This window comes from Ursus maritimus, unplaced genomic scaffold, assembly GCF_017311325.1.
Source record: "Ursus maritimus isolate PB19 unplaced genomic scaffold, ASM1731132v1 scaffold_3, whole genome shotgun sequence".
In the NCBI taxonomy this organism is placed as follows: domain Eukaryota; kingdom Metazoa; phylum Chordata; class Mammalia; order Carnivora; family Ursidae; genus Ursus; species Ursus maritimus.
The window spans coordinates 54260693-54281052 of NW_024425563.1; the positions used below are offsets into that span (position 1 = coordinate 54260693).

The following is a 20360-nucleotide window of genomic DNA, read 5'->3' on the forward strand; positions in this document are numbered from 1 at the left end:
CTTTAGGATTCACAACAGATACAAAGAATATTGAAAACGACTTGAATGTATTCCTTCCCAAGTTGAAGATTTTGATAGAGCGGGTGGGCCTATCTCATTTTTATCAGGCATTTATTGAAAAGTAATAAAATCCAGAGCCAAGAGAATGCAACCTAATTAAGTCTAGTTGTGTAGCCAATTTCAACCTCAGCTGACAAAGGAAACCGACAGATTCAAGTGAATAGAGCTTCAGGGTGTGTGTTAATATTGGCTTTGGGGAATTAAAAAAATTTTACAGACTTACCTCCCTGGTGAGATGACCAGTGTTGAAAGCAAATCGCCTTTATAGTGACCCAGGTATCGATTTCTGTTGGAGTTCAGGGAAAAGACTGAGGATTTCATAATACACAATATTGTCTATATTCTGACATTAATGATTTTCAGTGGCCGAGGCCAATCGATGGAGTGTAAGAGGAAAATCCTATACATCCCAAAGTAGGCTTGATGCAAAATGCAGCTACCACAACAAACCTCAAAAGACGTTTGTTCATTTGGTTAATTTTGTGGCCAAATGTTTTATTTCATAATTCTGGAAGCCAACCAACTCCCTGTTCCCTCACTGCATTTCAGCGCTGAATAAATACAGTGCTGGACTTGGCCCACTGAAAACGACCTGCTATCACTCATGCAGGCAAAGCCACAGATTCTGAATTGATTTGGTCCTCCTTCTGGATTGTGGTAGGGAAAATAAACGCACACAGTGACTTATGTCTGTTTCTTCAGGTGACTTTCACCTTGGCTGACTGATTTGTGCTGGGGGGACCACAGAGAGACCTTCCTCTGCTTCCCAGCGACCAAAGGTCAAGATACTTTCATGCTTCTCTCTCTCATTTTCCTTCCTTCTGGGACTGATCTTGTTCTTTCAGGCCTTATATTATCACACCTCCTTTTATTTTTTTTTAACCCTTTTAACTTTGTGATTGATTGCATGTTTCTTTAAAGTATAATATCAATCTATTTATTATTTTACAGAAGAAGAATTCTTACGTAGAGTCTTCCCTTTGCCCTGGTCCCAGCCAGGCTGAGCCATTTGCTCTTCTCCAAAGGGTTGAGGCAGCTTCATCTCATTTTGCTTTTGTGTACCCTGCTTCATTTGCCTAAAATGTCCATTCTTTCTTCTGTGCCTGGCTGATTTCTATACCGTTTCTTATTACCTCAAAAAACCTCTTTTTGTCCCATTTGGTCTGGATTAAATGCTTCTCACTGTATTTCCTACATTATATCCTGGCCCATCATTCTACTCCTCACAGTATATTCTCTGTGCCATTTTGTTGCCCTCAGGCACCCTATCACTACCTCATAGGCCAATCAATAGAGCAATCACTGGCTTCTCTTTTTCTATTGCCTATGCCCAGCATAGGGCTTGACACACAGTAGGCACAAAACACATGATGGTTGAATAAATGGATAGGCATTTGGAAGAAGAATCAGCTTGCTGGGCTGCTAATTTCAAACATACATTTTATAGAAAATATTTATGTGGTATAGATGGAAGAAAATTAGATTTAGAATACATGAGGTATGACCTAGACAAGAATCTCAGCTAACCCTCATTTCAATTTCCTCCTCTGTAAAATAAAACTGTGCTAACTGATTTCTCATGATAAAAACAATTCTTAGAGACAGATTACTTTCTTCCACTATAAGAGTGAAGTGGCTTGGCAGCTTCTAGTCCATCAAACAACTACATATGGAGGCTTTAATATATATTTGTCACAGTGTACAATGTCCATAACACCTTAAAAAATAATTCAGAGCTGAGCTGACATGTAAATGTTCAAATAAATAGATATTTTAACCTTCACAAAACTTACTTGGCAAAGACCATGAGTTCATACGCCAAGATGTACAGGAAAAGGAAGTACCAGCTCGGGATGGCTGTGGGAGGAGTGCTGTAGGGAAGGAATTTGACAACTTAAGGGGATGAGGACCAGTGAAGAAAAACAGAATTTTAAAACTGAATGGGTCCTAGAGTCCCCTATCTCTTGATTTAGAACAAATTCAGTTGATGTTTGATGCGTTGTAGCCAAATCAAAGAATATGCAGACTCCTGCCTGTTATGGATGATTCTGAATCTGGTGCTCTTTCTACCACAACATCCGAGCTCTTTTATGATGGCTGAGGCTACAGCTGGGAGTGACAAGGCACATGTAAAGCCAAGGGTAGAAAGAAAACAAAAAACAAAAAAACAAAAAAAAACTAGTGGAGTCAAAGCCCTTGAAATTCCAGCTAAATATTCTAGACAAAATCCAGACATATATTTCAAATGGTACATGAAGCAAATATCTGCTTTTATTTTTCCTGCTCAGTATCACTTTCTTTGATAAGAAAACTCTACTTTTCCTCAATGAACTATCTCTTCCAGACTCTCAGTCTTTGTAGCTTAAATGGAGCCTCTCTGTCTAGGAGCAACCTTGTTGCTAATCTGTGTATTTCTAATTTATTTATCTTAGATATTTGTAGAGTAAACATTTCAAAGTGGATAAAAGAATATTTTTTTTCCAACCTTTGAAAAGTCTGCAATGACTCGATGAAGATCATCATCCTTTCTATTGTAGCATATTTATGCCATATTTTAGTTAAATATTTATTGAAGACTGTTTTCCACCTCTGACATTGTGAACCTTGGCCTTTAACTGCTATAATCTTTTCTAATATATTTAAACTTCATCCCCAACCCTTCTAAATGCATGGTTTCTATCATGAGGCTTCTATTAGACCCTGTTCCACACAGCTTCTTAGGGTCCACACTCCATATTATCAGTTCTAACAGCATGATTTTTCTCTTTGTCAAGTGTATTTTTGACACTCTGCCTCCCTGTTTTACGAAAGAATGCTGGCTCTGCAGATAGACATCTTTGGGTTTGAATGCTGGCTCTATCACATGTTAGCTACATGATCTTGGGAAAGCTACCTAACACCTTTTAGCACAGTTTTCTGTGTTTGCAATATATATAATAATTTATATCTACCTCCTGTTGACTATTGTAGGTATACAGTAATATAGATATTATATGTAATATATTTATCAGAGTTCATGGCACTTAGCACTCTAAACATCAGATATTATTGTTATCATTATTCTTATTCCAGAGCATTCACTCTACGTATTCTTTCCCACTTTTGTTAGGTTGTTAAATATTTATAGCATCTTTCCATATTTTGAGAGCTGACAACTGAGTCAGGTTTTACTCTAAGACACAAACTCACTATTGCTATTGGGTCCTTTGCTGGTCATTTGATAATAAAATAATATTTATCTCTAATAACTCTAAGCATGTGAGAGAACAGATAGATAGACAGGTAGACGCTAGTGTGTCTGTCTCTACTCTCTGTCACTAGACTCCAGCATCTGTCTTAAGGAAGGACTGAGAACTTGCACATCTTACTATCTACAGCTCCTGGAGCATATGGCCTGCTACTTGGAAATAAGAAAGAAAGGGAGAAAGATAGGGAAGACACACTAAAGAATTACCTCATAGTATTTCCAAATTTTTTCAGTCTGAATTCTAAAAAATATTTTAAAGTGGTGCATGGAAATTATATATATTTCATCATACACATATGTATGTATATATTTTCCCATATAATCAAAATATCAAAAAATTGTCCAAATTCCTCATTAAACTATAATGTGTACAATATTTCTTTGATTGAATGTGCCAACTGATCTTTTTAAAAAAGTGTGTCAAGACAGAGATATTGCTTTATTACACACTTTGTGTAGGTACATTTCATTTGTTCAACATAAAATTACCAATGACCTACTGTGGGGTAGGCAATACTCCAGATGCTGGAAATGTGCAGACAAATAAAATACGATCTCTGCTCTGCCAGAGATTACAGATTAGTAAAGTAGAACAGCTAGTAGGTAGAAAAATTATGATACAACATGGCAAGCATGTGATTCAATGGAGTTATTAAGTTAGCGTGGATCTGGAGAGTGAGATAACTAACACAATGGGAAACTGAATGGCTGTCCTAACACTAGCTTTTGGTTTGGTTATTTTTGCCAGAACAGAATGCATTTATTTATAAACTTAAAAAAATTCATCTTAATTTTGCTCTCTCATAGCTTAGTCTTTGAGGACCACTCAGTAATACTCGTCCTGTCTTCTTTTTACAGGTGCCCGTATTTTCTTATCTAATTCAACTCTAACTTTTGCCTCTATCATTTCTCTTCTTCCAAAAGTGGCTGTTAAGGGCACAGAGAAAGGTGAAGGCAGGAGTGGGGGCATGACAAAATTAGTGGGGTACAAGCAGATACATCTTTCTGTGCAATGACAGAAACTCAATTCACACTTGCTTAGGCAGGAAAGGTGATGTATCAGCCTTCACAACCAAACTGTAATGGTGAGGAATATGCCATCCTCCGCCAGGCAGCGAGGGGATTCGAATACTGACAGGATCCTCTCACCATTTCACGTGCCTACTATGTTCGGACCCACTTCCTGCTTCCAGACAAACTTCACACTGTTGAAACACGGGCTCCTGGTTAGCTTCCAGGCTATAATGAGGCCCTTCTGTGAGTTTCCACTTGAAAAACTCTTCAGAAAAATTTTGATTAGATAGATGTGATGTGAACAACGAACAAGGAACAATGTGACCACAAGACTGCGGCTCTTGTTCAACTACCCAGTGGTGGAAGAGGAGGAAAGAGCACGTCTGAGAAGATGGGGAATAAGTGGAAGGCCAAACAAAAGCAGTCACACGTACATGCTGGCTTTCAAGAAATGTTTACTGAGGGGCGCCTGGGTGGCTCCGTCGATAAGCGTCTGCCTTCAGCTCAGGGCGTGATCCCGGAGTCCTGGGATCGAGCCCCACATCAGGCTCATATGCTATGAGCCTGCTTCTTCCTCTCCCACTCCCCCTGCCTGTGTTCCCTCTCTCGCTGGCTGTCTCTCTCTCTGTCAAATAAATAAATAAAATCTTTAAAAAAAAGAAAAAAGAAATGTTTACTGAGTTCTTACTATGGGCCATGCATGAGACTTGGTGCCATAGTCTAATGGGCGAGAAAAATATTCAAATAATCTGTAAATAAGCCTTCTCAATGGAGGACAGGGGCAGTTGCCCTGTTTCAGGTGAGCTCCACTTTCCAGCATCTTCCTGAATCTGACCAAAGCCAGCTTATCAGGCTGAGGTCAGACAGGCAAACAGACCCACTAGTGTAACTCTTCCAAGAATAAAAGGTTTCACTTAGAAATTAGGTTTTATAAGGATGTTGGAAGATCTGGAACGGGAGGATCAGAGAGTTTCCATGGAAAATCGAGGGCACTGAAGCTGGAAAGTCAGGGAAGTTGGTCTGGAGAGTCAGGAAAGACCTCTGCCATATGAAGCTATGATATGGGTAGTTCTCATTTGCTCATGAAAAAGCTGCTGTGATTCTCATGCTTGCCTACAAGTCTGGCTGCCACCACACCCAGACAATAATATGTTTAACTTCTCTTCTGCCGTCCAAACCTCATGCAACTTCCTCTCAAAGGAAAAAGGGAAATCTTACCCAGAATGAAATAAGGAAGGGGAGTTTGGGGAACGCCATTTCCCAGACCTTAGAAAGGTGTAGTTATGATGCTGAGTTGGCAGCAGACAATTCGTCCCGCATTCTTATCCCGATTCTCATGTTAACACGTGGCCCAACACTTCCTGATGACTAGCCCCTGCTGGTCACTGTCCTCAGTGCTTGGTGTTTTCTCACTGAAGCCTTACAACAAGTCTAGTGGTGGTGTGGGATGGAGGGAGCAGCAGGGAAAGAGAGCTTTAGCTTCCACCCTTTATAGACAGGAAAACTAAAGCTAAGAAGGAACTGACCCATAGTTCCACCACTGAGGCAACAGTGGAGCTGTAGTTCAAATCCAAACCTCTGGCAAGAGAAACTGATTTCTGAACTGCACACAACACTGGCTCTCTAATCTATTCCTTATTTGATAAAATTGTTGGTTATGGCTCCGGGAGCCAAAGGCAGTTTGCTCTCCCACGCACTTTCACTGAAGATGGCACTTCTAATTTCAATGACTCTTGTAAAAGAGCCATTGGGGAGCTATGTCCAGATGTATACGGTTTAAAGTCCTAAAAGACAGATGGACTCCCAAAGGAAATTTCAGCAGCTGTGAAGAAAGCGAAGTAGAATATGTACACCATGGATAGACTGGATTCTTTGTCCAAAATTATTTAAGGCAAAAAAAAAAGTATTTGGAAATTTTATCAATAGTATTAATCTTTTAAAAACTGGGAAATAGCAACTCTGCTGGGCAGTTTTTAAAAAATGTATACCCTTGTGAGTTGTAACATAGTATGAAATTATGTTGAAATGAAGAAAGGTGCTATTGCAATGAAAATGAAAGGTAGTTATAATGGAATATGAGACAAAGAGAGCTTGCCAGAAAAAAAAAATGTACCAGTGGTTATCAGAACAATTTTAGAAAGGAACAGACAAAAAGAGAAGGAGCAAGAGAATAACAGAATAAGCGAGTGTGTGAGGGAGACTGTGTGCGGAAGATTCAAGCAATACATCCCATCCTAATCTGCAGAGCAACAGCGTTCAAAGGGCTTAATGAAGAAGCCTCCAACCCCACTCCAGTCCTTCTGTACGATCTCCTAGCCCTTAAACAATTCCTGCTTGCTAATTTGGCTTCTAAATGGTTTGATCTTAGGAGTGGGGTATCTTGTATAGCAGAAATGGTCTTTTTGATTATTGGAAAGATGTGTTCCAAGATAAATACATATATCTGAAAACTGCCTTATAAATGTATTTCTGGTACATATATAATCAGACTCGTAAGCTTCTCAAGATCTCAACATAGAATTGATATCCTGAAATCCCGGACACAAAAAGCTGAGGGCCAAATACCAGGCCACTATGATGACTCCATAGAAACTCAGAAACCTCATGGATGTCATCATGATATGGCCTGCAGCCTTAGCTCCCTGTGTCCACAAGAGAAAAATGCAGGGTGTATTTTGGTCCAGATGCAGATGAGAAAATTGTGTCAAATGCGTACCACTGAGAGTTAGTGTTCTGTAATTCTGATTTCTCAGCTTATAGGAGGAAGATCCCATTTGGGATCTGTGATGACTTAAAAACCTGTTAAAAGAAAGGCAGCAAAACTATCCTCTACAGGAAGGATAATAGTTTTAACTAATAACAGATCCCCCATTTTAGGGGGATGGAGTCAAGGAATTAAATTATTATTATTTTTTTATATTCATGAGGCACAAGCAACAAATTATCTATGATGAAATGGTATTCTTTAATCCTTCTGGTCAAATTGACTGGTATTTGCATATCCTAACAATAAGCATCATCAAATGTGAGGTAATGAAACATAGTAATCTGCTATTTCCCAATTCTTTCACTCCAAATCTTGAGAAGCAAACAGAATGCCACTGTGAGAAGCAAATAGGCTACCTTTAGTAGTTTACAGCCGCTCAACAGAACTACAAAGAGTTCCTAAAGGAAATGATGTCTGGCTATTCCTAGATAATTTCTCCAAAGTCTTAGGTTCTTTTTATTCAACTGGCAAAAGCTACCTCATGCCAACCTGTCACCATTCTTTTTTTTTTCTTTTAAAGATTTGATTTATTTGACAGAGATAGAGACAGCCAGCGAGAGAGGGAACACAAGCAGGGGGAGTGAGAGAGGAAGAAGCAGGCTCACAGCAGAAGAGCCTGATGTGGGGCTCGATCCCATAACGCTGGGATCACGCCCTGAGCCGAAGGCAGACACTTAACCACTGTGCCACCCAGGCACCCCAACCTGTCACCATTCTATCTCCTACCACTGAAAGTCAAAAGCTCTTGCTGAGATGGCTTCGAAGAAAACAAAAAATTGTAAAATTTTTAGTAAATAAGCCCCCTAACCAGTAGTCAGGCAGCACACATTCATTGTGAAATTCAACGCACCCCCAAGAGTCTTTTGCTACCTATTCTTAGGTTGGTTGCTACATTGTAGCTGGGAAAATGCGAAATATAAAGAAGTAGAAAGAGCCAGGTGGCATGGGGATTTGGTAAAGCCACTTCTCATTTCTGGAAGTCTGTGTGAAAAACAATGCCGAAACCAAAATCCAAAAGTATTGGGTGGAGTGAGCCCAGTCTCTGGATATTTGGCTGTACAAATTCAAAAGGCCCAAGCCTTCTGGCCAAATGCAGTGTGATTGGCAGCTCATGGAGATGGCTGGGATGGAAACAGCAGGCATGTGGGTCAGAGCTGAGGTGAGTGAACAAATGTATGGATCCCCGGAGAAAGAGTGTGGAAAGAGAGAAACAATATTTTGGCATTCAGGGAAGTTTCTGCATTCAGCACATCATATTGAATAAAAGATAATATGTACTTGGCAATAGATATGAAACTTAATGACTCATTAGTTGAGATAAATCTGATTCCTTTTGAAAGAAATTCTATCTCAGGTTGCAGACTGAGTACGTATGTCAAGAAGCAACTTATTTATAATCAGAATGGGGATGAATCTGGATAGTAGCAAAAAGGAAAATGGAGAAATAATGAATAAAAGGTTTCAAAATAGTGGAAGAGTACTGAGGCAGGGGTAATAAACTGCAAAAGTGTGAGCGTTCAGTTTGTAAGCATGTGATACATGGCGCTGTTGAGTTGATTTTTATTTTATCTAAGTTGGTGTTCTCACCAGTAAATCTTCTATCAGCCAATTTCCAAATGAAATGAAAAATACACATAAACACATCCTCGTTGCCATAAAAATTCAGGCTTTAACCTGAATCTCTAAACATGTGGTAATAAAGAACGCAAATATGTAGGAGAGTCTAACAGAATCAGCAGCACCTGATTTTAGTTTTAGGCACTTTCGTTTGTTCTGTAATCTGAAGTGCACGGTCTACACATCCATGCTGAAATATCTCTGAAATGAGGAAGTTATAACGGAGAAAGGCCTTATGTGGTATAAACTTGGGTCTGAGAAGACATATGAACATGGTACAGAAAAGGAAGGAAAGAAGACAGGAGGGAGGGAGAAAGGAGGGAGGAGGGAAGGAAAGAAAGAGGGAAAGAAAGAGGGAGAGGAAGGGAGGAAGGAAGAAAGTTGGCTGATGTTACTACTAATAATATGTAAAAATATATACTTAGGGAATCCAATGTGCTATGATCCTGATAACTATAAGTTAGAATAATAGGCTAGTAATAATAAAGATCACCAAGGGGGAAAATGAGAGGGGTATGGTCTGAAGAATGATATGGAAATAAAGACAATTTCTGTTGTAATGAGGTACCACAGAAAGTATCTATGAAGGCAGTGTTCTGGGCAGTGGACTTCTTTGACAATGATAATCAAGTTTAAATGGAACAATATATGGAGAACTGTAGTCTATATAAACCAAATAAGAATCGACATATTTATAAATTCCACATGGATTATTCTGAAGAGAATTGTTCGACTGTATGTTTGTTTCTCATCATATAAGAAAGATGACGTTGAAACACAGAAGATGTTCTCGTAGGCTTACCTGAGTTACATACAGTTCTCAGGGGGCTGGCGAGCTCTTGTTTTCTTCTCTTCCCTGCAACAAGCTAGACTGGAAAGCAATGGATAGAGGGTATTATTTTCTAGGGATGGTCTTATATTTGCTTTTCTTTTTTAAAAGAAGGAAATCATCTGTGAATTTCAGTTCTTAATTTTCATTATAATGTTGCTTGGGCATTTATTACAACATACCAGTGTGTCTCTTAGAATCACCACCAGTAGTAAAGAACTCTTAAAAAACAAGAGATAAAAAGGCCAAAATCAATTAGAAAAGTGTGCAAAGATTACAAAGAGACAATTTATACACGAATGACCCTTCAACCTACAAAAAGATGCTCATATTTAATTTTTGTCCACCAATTCCATTTTTAATAATTTAACCTAAGGATACATCCCCCAAAATATAAAAACATATATGCTCAAGGGTTTTCACTGCAGTATTATTTGCAATATCAAAATATTAGAAATGACCTAAATGCCCATACATAGGACAGTGGTTGAATAAACTAGGCACTTTCATACAATGGAAGACCACCAAGCTATAAGGAGTGAGTATCTCTATCAACTGATATTGAGGGATTTCAAGGGTATCATTACATTAGATTTAAAAAAAACCAAGGGACAACAATTTTCTGTTATACTCTACCTTTTGTGAGAGAAAAAAGGCCATAAGTATGCACACATATTTCCTTACTTCTTTTATCTACGCTTGTGCTTGAAAACAAACAAAACACCACCACGACCATCAAAACCTCTATTGACATTTTTGACATTCTGATGGAATGTTTGTGTCCCTCCAAAATTTGTACATTAAATCCTACCCCCCCGGTGTGATGATATTAGGAGGGGGAGATGTCACATAAAGTATTTGCTTATCTGTAAAATAGCAGATAGTGACTTTAAGAACACTTTTATCAACTATTCCTCAGTAATTACCAACTCTTGGTCAATATTTATACTGATCACTAGGCATTCTCCCACTTCCCACAATTACAAAATGTTTAACACAAATTCTTCATCTCCATTTATTTAAAAAGTGTTCTTCATTTCCTCATTATTTTTTTTTTCTTTTCTTCTCTCCCTTTCTGAATGTCTATAGTTTCATTCACCAGGATCATTTCTGACTGCTCATTGTAAACTTTGTTCAGTATGGAATTATTTCAAACCCCAAATTCTTTCAGTAATTTAAAGATTCCCTTTAAAATTTTTAGACATGGATTGTCTGTAGTTTTTGTAGTAATAGCACAAGTTACTTGGGAATTCCCATCTGTATCCAATGTGCAGCTGGCACCGTGCTTAAGTTATTTTAAGTTCCCTTTTTAAAATAAAAAAAAATGTAGAGGAGAATTAATCCTAAAAGCAGCAATCATATTTCCATAAACATCAAGGTGTGGGTATTCTTTCTCAACATCGTATCTAGTATTTTTCTATATTTATCTAGAGCCCAGCTCCCTAGACAGCTTCACTGGAAACTCATCTAATGTGGGGCTGGGAATGCAGATCTGCAAAGAGACCACCATGTTTCAATATCATACAAAAGGTGTAATGTAAAATAATCTAAACCAACAGATAATTTTGAATAGTATGAATTTCAGGTCTATTTACATAGAAGATATTCATTCAAGGAGACCTAACATTATCCATAAACAAACATATTTGTCCATATAAACATAATCAAACAATGCTGTTGATTATCCTCATGGAAAACACCAAAGGGCTTATTGCAATTCTTTTANACTCTTTCCCAATTCCAATTGAGCTCTAAAATTGTCACCTTATAGATCCGGGGGGTTAATATGAAATTGCCCACATATCTAAGTATTCAACTATTTATTTTCTAATTTGGGGATTTTTAGTCTTCCTCCTTTGTATGGACTAAATGCTTGTGTCCTCCTTCCCAAATTCACACGTTGAAGCCCTAACCCCCGATGTGATGGTATTTGGAGATGTGATCCTTGGGAAGTAGTTGGAATTAGAGGAGGTCATAAGGGTGGGGTCCTTATAATGGGATTAGTGCTCTTATAAGAAAAAGAAGAAATCCTCTCCAGCCCCCAGCTCTGAGATGTGAGGATACATTGCCATCTGCAAGCCAGGAAGAGAGTTTTCATCAGAAACCAACCATTCTGGCATGGACTTACAGCCTGTAGCTTATCTTTTCATGTTTTAAACAGGATCTTTTGCAGAAGAAATCTTTAATTTTTGTTTAAGTCCAATTTATCAGTGTTTCTTTTTTATGGATTGTGCTTTTTGTGTCAAGTCTAAGAATTTATTGTCAAGCCCTAGGTCCACTCTGATAGTGGATTTGTCTCTTTCTCCTTTCAGTTCCGTGAGGTTGTTTTCCTACTGATTTTCTCTATTATCTAGTGCATACATATTGAAGATTGCTATGTCTTTATGGATTGGTCCTCTTATAATTACATCATGTCCCTCTCTGTCTCTGGTCATTTTCTTTGTCCTGAAGTCTTATATTAGTGTAGTCACTCCTGCTTTCCTTTGATTAATATTACATGATAAATCTTTGTCCATCCCTTTACTTTCTACCTACCTTTTCCATTTTACATGAAGTAATTTTACTGTCAACAGAATATGGTTGGGTCATGTTTTTTAATCCAATCTGCCAAATCTCCATTTCTTAATTGGCATATTTAGATTTTTTACATTTAGTGTTGCTATCGATATATGTAGGGATTTTGTTTGCCACTTTGTTTTGGTTTGCTCCTTCTGTTCTTCATTTCTCTGTTTTATTTTTCATGCCATCCTGTGAGTTACTTGAACATTTTTTAGAATTCTATTTTGATATATCTGTAATATTTTGAGTATACCTCTTTGTATAGGTTTCTTAGTGGTTGCTCTAAGTATTACATTACACATACACCACATTTTATTGTGGTCTTCATTTTAGCAGTTCGAGTGAGGTATAGAGAACCTAGCTTCCCTTACTTCTTATTACCCTCACCCATTTATAACATAATTGTCTTGAATATTTCCTCTACATATATTTAGAACCATATTTGACAGTTTTATAATTTTTGCTTCCACCATCAACATAATTTTTTTTAAAAATCAAAAGGAGAATAAAAGCCAATTATATTTATTCATGTTTTTTGCTTATTATGTTCTTTATTTCTGATATTCTAAGGTTGCTTCTCAAAATGTTTTCCTTCCTGTTTAGAGAAATTCCTTTAGCCATTCTTTTAGGGTAGCCTCCTGGGACAAACTCCCTTAGTTTGTCTCACTAAGAGTAAATCTCTCTTAGTGAGAGATACTCACTAGCTGTAAGATTGAGTTGACAATTTTTTCCTATAACACCTGAAAAATAAATATTGTCTCACTTCCTTCTTGTTTCCATGCATTCTTGAAAGAAGTCTGTCATTCTAATTGTTTTTCTCCTACATATGAGGTGTTGTATTTCTCTGACTGCTTCAAGGTTTGTCCTTAATTTTCAGTATTTTTAATTTTGATGCGCTTTGACATTAATTTCTGTGGGGCTCATTATATCTCTTGCTGAATTTGAGAAGTTTTCAGCCTTTATTTCTTAGTATTTTTTCAGCCTTGCCCTTTTCTCTCCTCCTTCTAGATATTCTATGACATTAATATTAGATCTTTTGTTATAATCTCTAAAGTCCCTGAGGCTCTGTTCATTTATGTTTAGTTTATTTAATCTCTGTTGTTCAAATTGAGTAATTTCAATTATAGCTATCCTTCCCTTTGTCCCTTACTCTCTGCCGTTGAGGCTTTTAATTTTGATCATGGTATTTTCCAGTCATAAAATTTCCATTTGGTTCTTCTTTACATCATCAATTATTTGCTAAGACTTTCTAATTCTTCATTTGCTTCAAGTATGTTTTTAGTCGCTCACTGAAGTATTTTTATGATGGCTCTTTTAAGATATTTGTCAAATAGGGGGCACATGGGTGGCTCAGTCATTAAGTGTCTGCCTTCGGCTTTGGGCGTGATCCCAGCATTCTTGGATCGAGCCCCGCATCAGGCTCTTCCACTGGGAGCCTGCTTCTTCCTCTCCTACTCCCCCTGCTTGTGTTCTCTCTCTCGCTGGCTGTCTCTCTCTCTGTCAAATAAATAGATAAAATCTCAAAAAAAAAAAAGAAGATATTTGTAAAATAATTCTAACATTTACGTCATCTTGATGTTAGTAATCCTTTGATTATTTCTTCGCATCATCCTGGTTTTTGGTATGATGAATGATATTTTATTGCAACCAGGACATTTTTGCATTACCTTCTGAGACTCAGATCTTATTTAAATCTTCTGTTTCAGCTAGCTTTCTCTGACACTGTTCTGGCAGGGAAGGGGGGGCAGTTCATCATTATTGTTAGGTGGTGGTTAAAGTCCAATTTCCCACCTATCCTCCATTGACACAAGAAAGAAAGCTCCTCATTACTGCTGGGTGGGCTTAGCTATTGTGAAAGTCCTGACTTTCCACCAGGGCTACTCTGACACCACCCAGGAAACAGGGGAAGGGATGGATGTCTTATTACTCCTGGGTGGGAGTGGAAATCTAGGCTCCCTAGTTGGTCTCCACTGACACTGAGGGTTAGAATAAGGGCTTATTAGTGGTCTGTAGGGATGAAAGTCCCAGCTTGCTACTTGGTTTTCCCTGACATCAGCATTTGGGGGTGTTGAGGTGCCTCATTACCACCTCAGGAGAGTGAATTTTAGCCTCCTCACTCAGCTTTTACAGTTGAGAGTTGGGATGACACTGCAGAGTTTATGTGGCATTGGCTTGAGTAGAATGATTGTAATCTAAACATTTCTATATGATCATACAATTTCAATGTTTAAAGGAACTTTAAAAATTATATAGTTCACTCCTTTAATTTTACATAAGAGGCCCAGAGGAAAAAATATATTGCCTATGATCATATTATCTAGTTAGTATCAGACACTGAATTAAAATATGTCTTTGGATTCCCACTTCAAGGATCTTTCTCCTCTTTGAGGCACTTTTTACAGCTACAGTAAATCAGGGGATAAAAGAGTACCATTGTAAATATTTAAAAATTATTTCTATTTTTTAGATAACTATGTATTTGTAAATTTAATGGTCCAAACATAAATGTTTCACTTTATCAATGTAAATATGATGTTACATCAAAATCCCAAAGTTTCTTGAGCTATAATTTCAATAAAACTTGGTGTAGACACATGACCTTAGATATTTCTTTTCTTTTCTCTCTACAGATTTCCCCAACACAGCCTTGACATTTGCTCTTGAAATACTTCACTCTTTGAAGTTCAATAGGATAGATGCTATTATAAGTAATGCTATCTTTTCAAAGCTTTGCCTTAAAATTAGCTCATTTTTCATAGTTTTCAGTGGCGTATGTCATAATAGAAGAATATGAGGTATATTTAGAATTTATGGTGTGCTCTCTGAAAGGGGTCTTTGCCTTAGAAAGAAACATTTATTTAGTCCTGGATAAGAGGAACATGATTGAGGTGTTACCCTTAACACTAGGATTAGAGAATTGGTAACTATCCAAAATGGATAAAAGGCTAAGTCTACCAGATTCCAGAACACTTTTTATAGTAAGGTCTTCTCACTTAAAAGTGTCTCTTCAGTCCATGCCTACTTTTCAGTGTTGGGAATTAGAGAGAATGTGAATTTATCTTATTGATAGTAATTAATGAGAATTCAGTCTGTGTTTTCAAGAGTGACTCACTGACATCCAATCAGAAACGTGATATAAAAAAGATAATATTTAGCTATAGAAAATAAATTAACAGCACAAACATTTTAAGATTTAACCATCTATTTTCTTGTAAATAATGTGCTGTTTATATTAAAAACCCAGACTGTGTGCATGATAGAAAGTGTGGGGTGAGTAGAAGCAAAAAACTACTACATTGTGTACAAGACAAAAGAGTATATTAGATGTGTACTAGTAGGAAAATATGAAGTATTGTAGGGATAGAGGATGAAACAGAAATAATATTTTATAGGGGCTTATGAATTATCACAACTAGAGCGATACATTCATTTGTATGAATCAGATCATTACATAATATTTATGTGTATGTGTAATAATTTTAGCCTATTATTTAAGGTTTTACAACATTTAGGCAATTTACGATTTTCATTTTAACATGAAAATCTATAATTTAACATGAGTATTATGATTACATAATAATATAACAATCTATTGTATTAATATAATAATTTACTGAGTATCTACTACAAACTAGTCACTGGACCAAGTACTAAAAATTGTTAAAAACTAATCATGTCTTTTTGATGTTTATAGTTTCATGACATGACATAGATTTCTAAACGTGCAAAGTTATAATCAAGATCAAGTAATATTTGTTGTAAGAGCAATATATATCATTCTAGTACAGAAGATGAAGGATAACAAAACACTAACTTCCTTTGAACTTCTAAATTCAAGCACAAGGCAACATGTAAAAATATTCCACAGTGAGAAAAGCCCAGGAATCTTGTTTCTACATTTAAATTCTAACATGGAAGAGAGGATGATTTTCTTAAATTTGCACATAAGAAATACAGGCACAAAGAGCTGGGAAAAAAGTTACTTAATGTTAATCTACTTTGATAAAGATTTATACTCCTCTATGAAACCAGATGGTAAAGATTATATATTTTGATATAAAATGGGTAAATATGCCATGATGGAAAGAAAGGATTATGGAGAGAACTTTGATCTATGGAGGTGCTAGAAACAATTAAAGATATGAAAGAAGTAAGTATCACCAGCCCCAGATGGAGTTACTGTGAATTCGACTAAGTGTTCCAAGACTGTTTGACAAGTCCTCTAGCAGATGTTTTTAATCTTGGATTGAGAGCCCAAGCATTACCTGGATGCATGAAAAAGGCTACTTTGGAAGGGATGGCAGGAAAGGAATCGGGATCTTGACTCTGGCTCTTCATTTTGATTGGTCTTCCGGGCATCAGTGTCTATTAGCCAAAACCCACTCTTTGGTGATTATCTCTGTAGGATGCATAAGAAAGGATGTGGGTCATTTGAGATCATCTGAAGGATATAATAAGAAGGAAATTAAACATAGTTGTATATTCCCTAAAAGTATCCAACAGTGAAGTTTCACACTAGAATGAGCAAATTAAAAGAAATGCAGATTTTTAAAAAAGAAAGGAAAAAAAAAAGAAATGTAGACTAGTTGTTTTTGATAGGGGTAGACTTACAGGTAGTATGTCATCCATCTAAATGGCGGAACAGAGGACAACTGCTCTTGACATGGCCTAAATATTCTGGACATCTTAGAATTTAATTTGGGTGTACTACTGGAAAATTACTATCAGAAAAAAAAATCTTGGCAGGACCCCAAATGGTGACTTGTCTATTATTGCAGCTTAGAGTTTGGATGCAACCTAAAAGCTCAAGAAAAAGATGATTTTAGGTTCAATGATATCTGCTTATTAGACAACAAAGAGCAAATAAATAGTCATTTACTTCCTTCCTATCGGGTAAATTGAAATAAGTATATTTCCAAAGATAGGGAAAATGATCAGTAGATTTTCGTTCACACTTCTGAAGTTTTTTGTTAGAATCTTCCAAATCTCACTTGGCAAAAGTCAAATATATTCTCAGCTGAATGCAAATGTGCAAAAATCCAAAAAGAGTTATTTGCCAAGAATCTCTTTCTCCCTCCTTCCTTCCCCCACTCCCCGTCTCTCTCCTACTCTCTCACTCTCTCATTCTCACTCTCTTTTTTATTCCAGACACTTCCATTTGGAGTCCTAGAGAAATAAATATTTCAGAGAGGAATTCCATGCTTTCTTTGGAGGAAAAATTCCCCAAGAGTTCAATAATGCTCTATAGAAACAGTTAGTGGTGGGAGGCCTTCCCTACTAAATTTAAAACAATATTATCAGGCATGCCAATTAAAATCCTTGTGGGATTGGGTGTGGTGGTAGAAGCAACTTCAGGTCACTTCAGAACACAGAGAAAATGTTCAAAGCAAACCTCTAAATGAAATTGGGTCTCTTTTCCTCCCATCTTAATAGAAAGGATGGTTCATTCTTATATCCACTCTATTGTTGATATAACCTTAAAGTTTTGGCAACATGTCCCAGAAAAACTGACCACATCCCCACCTTTTATTCCATGAAAGATGGGGAAATGCTGATCTGGATAAGTTTCTGAGGAGACTGAGAGAAGGTTCGTGAACCTTAGCATTATTACAGTTCTCAAAGCAAAATTGTTCCAAGAACAAGTTTAGATAGAGGGAGAGCACAATCATTTTCCATTTTAGAATTCTATTCTCTAAGTTTTTGTATGACTGACCACCCACTATAATAAAGTATTGTTATAGCATAAATGGGTGGCATTCAAGTATTTATGAATCAATATAATTTAATATCATGTCTAGTAAAATAATTTGATACATAAAAAGAAAAACTATTGCATTTCCATAATTATAAGCAATGATTTATTTTCACATTTTAACATTTCCATAATTAGTATGCATTTTTTATAACTGATGCATACCTTTGTAGTGGACTTTTTAAAAGTAGACTTTTAAAGGAGGTGTCAGTAAATCAATGATACCTTTTCATGTTACTTTAGATTTGAAAAAGTACATTATTTGCTAAAAATGATATTGTCTAATTTTCTATGGATTTTATTACTCTGCTTCTCATATCTATAATAAAAAAAGACTGTGAAAATCAAATGGCAGCTATTACATGATTAGATTTGGAAGACTCTCTCACACACACAGGCACAATTATGAAATAAGTACTATATCACCTTCTTCAAAAATCAAAGAAAGCTACTACCCAACACTTCAGATTATAAAAGTAAGCCACAAGCCAGAGTGTCAGTCCATTTGGATTGATAATAAAATACCAGAGACTGGGTGCTTAGAAACAAGAGAAATTGATTTCTCAAATTCTGGAGGCTAGAAAGTCTAAGATCAAGGCCCTAGCAGATTTGCTATGTGGTGAGGGCCAGCTTCCTGGTTCACAAGCTGGCTGCCCGTCACTGTAACCTCATATGATGAAAAGGGGGCAAGAGAGCTCCCTGGAGCCTCTTTTATAAGGGCACTAATTCCATTCATGAGGGCTCTATCTTCTACCCTTATGCTCTAACCACCTTGGAAAGGTCCCACCTCCTAATACTCTAACATTAGGTATCAGGATTTAACATATGAATTCTGGAGGGACATGAACATTCAGTCTATAGCAGCCAGTGAGAAGCGAAATTAGCATGTTGGACAACAAATAGGCTAAGTCTAAAGAGACAGACATCTTCAAACTATACTGAACTGTTCCATCCCAAGTATTTCTCTTCTACATTGATATAAAGGCAGTTGTAGAGAATATTTAAGGTAGGATGAAACAGTCACATTTGCTAGGTGAACCCATGGTAAATAGCAGCTTAATGCTGAGTAATCTTCCTGTCTGGAATTTTCCCTCTACCCCATGTAATCCCATCACTGTCATACTGGAGTAACCAAGTCTATACTTGATTTATTGACCTAAGGTTTGCCTGGTACAGTACCTAATACGGACTGAGTCTAACAAATACATACTTATATATTTGTTGATTTAAAGTCTTATGTTGGATTTTTATATACACGGGGAAAAATGGACAAATAAAGCATACTTATTTCTAAAGAGTGTGAGATGAGATACCAGACTCTTGGAAAGAAGTTCTGTGGGGTAAGGGGTTGGTCAGGGCCAAGAAGAAGACACGTAAACTTCCAAGTAGCCTTGGGAAATTATTCATTAAATCACTCTTCACTTTACATAATCTAGTCAATATTTGTTGCTACTGAAAAGGAATTCCAGTTCCTAAAAACATTAAATTCCTTCTTTTACAGCCTGATTTTTTTTTGAGATATTTCACACTGTGCTTATAAATTGGGTAAGCCTCAAAAAGTTGGGCAAAATCTCCTTAATATACATATGAATTTGGGTAAGACTTTAAGACACTGGTAAGTGTTTCAAAGAAGTGTGGAATAAACTACGCTTAAATATTTTTATACTAGGGGAAAAAATCCTATTGTCAAACTACTGCAGTTGGAAAATGAGAAACATCAAGAAGACAACTGCTTGGAAATAGTTGAATTGCATCCCCAACCATCTTAAATGCCTGTAAGAACCAGGAAGTCTTGTCCCAAACTGAACAGCTTCACCAAGGATGCCAGCACTCTCCCTCTTAGATGTGGGCTTTGGAATCAACTGTGCATAAAAAAATCCTCAAGCTATAAGATCTCACTTAGGGCTGGGGAGGAAAGTGGTAGGAGAGAACAGTTTAGAAAAGATGCTTTCAGTTGGTGGTTCCTTTTAAAATTCTGTATTTCTTAATGAAATTACATGCATATAAGTACAAAATACTCATATGCACATAAAGATAGAAATGTCAAATAAAAGACTCTTTATGAGTCTGTTTTCCATGGACTCATTGTAATCTTTATACATCTTAGACCACCTTTAAATATCTGCTTCCTCTCCTTACACTGCAAGCCCAGATTCAGGTAGAGTTTAGGCCTCTGGGCTTTTCCATGGAGGTGAAATTCCTCTGTCAGCCAAGTTCTGAGGCACTTGACAATGAAATAGTCCTGACTAAATGTCAGCACTCTCATTCCCCTCAGTTTGACTACAGATATTTAGTTAGGTAATAACCAGCTCCCATTCATGTACCAAAGCTGGTTGTCTGACTTCTACAAGATAAAATCTTGAAAATATAAACAGTCCTTTAGAACCTGGCCTAGTCTCAAATGAGAAGTGTATCTGGCTGTTACTGCGTTTTCTAGCACCAGACAGAAAAGTCACATCAGTCCAGCCATGTCTGAATTATCTTGTCAGGATTTCACACAGACAGTGGAAACTTT

At 36.9% G+C, this 20360-nt stretch overlaps 1 long non-coding RNA gene across 1 annotated transcript in view; it reads right to left on the bottom strand.

The window, feature by feature from the left end:
• Window positions 1–274: 274 nt before the first annotated feature.
• Window positions 275–20360, bottom strand: part of LOC103658854 — a 183535-nt gene continuing 163449 nt past the window's right edge. Inside the window, exons 2-5 of the long non-coding RNA XR_567298.2 lie at window positions 16359–16492; window positions 9508–9576; window positions 1854–1931; window positions 275–346 (exon numbers count right to left, since the gene is read on the bottom strand). This is a non-coding gene — a long non-coding RNA (uncharacterized LOC103658854). The remainder of the gene's footprint in view (window positions 347–1853; window positions 1932–9507; window positions 9577–16358; window positions 16493–20360) is intronic.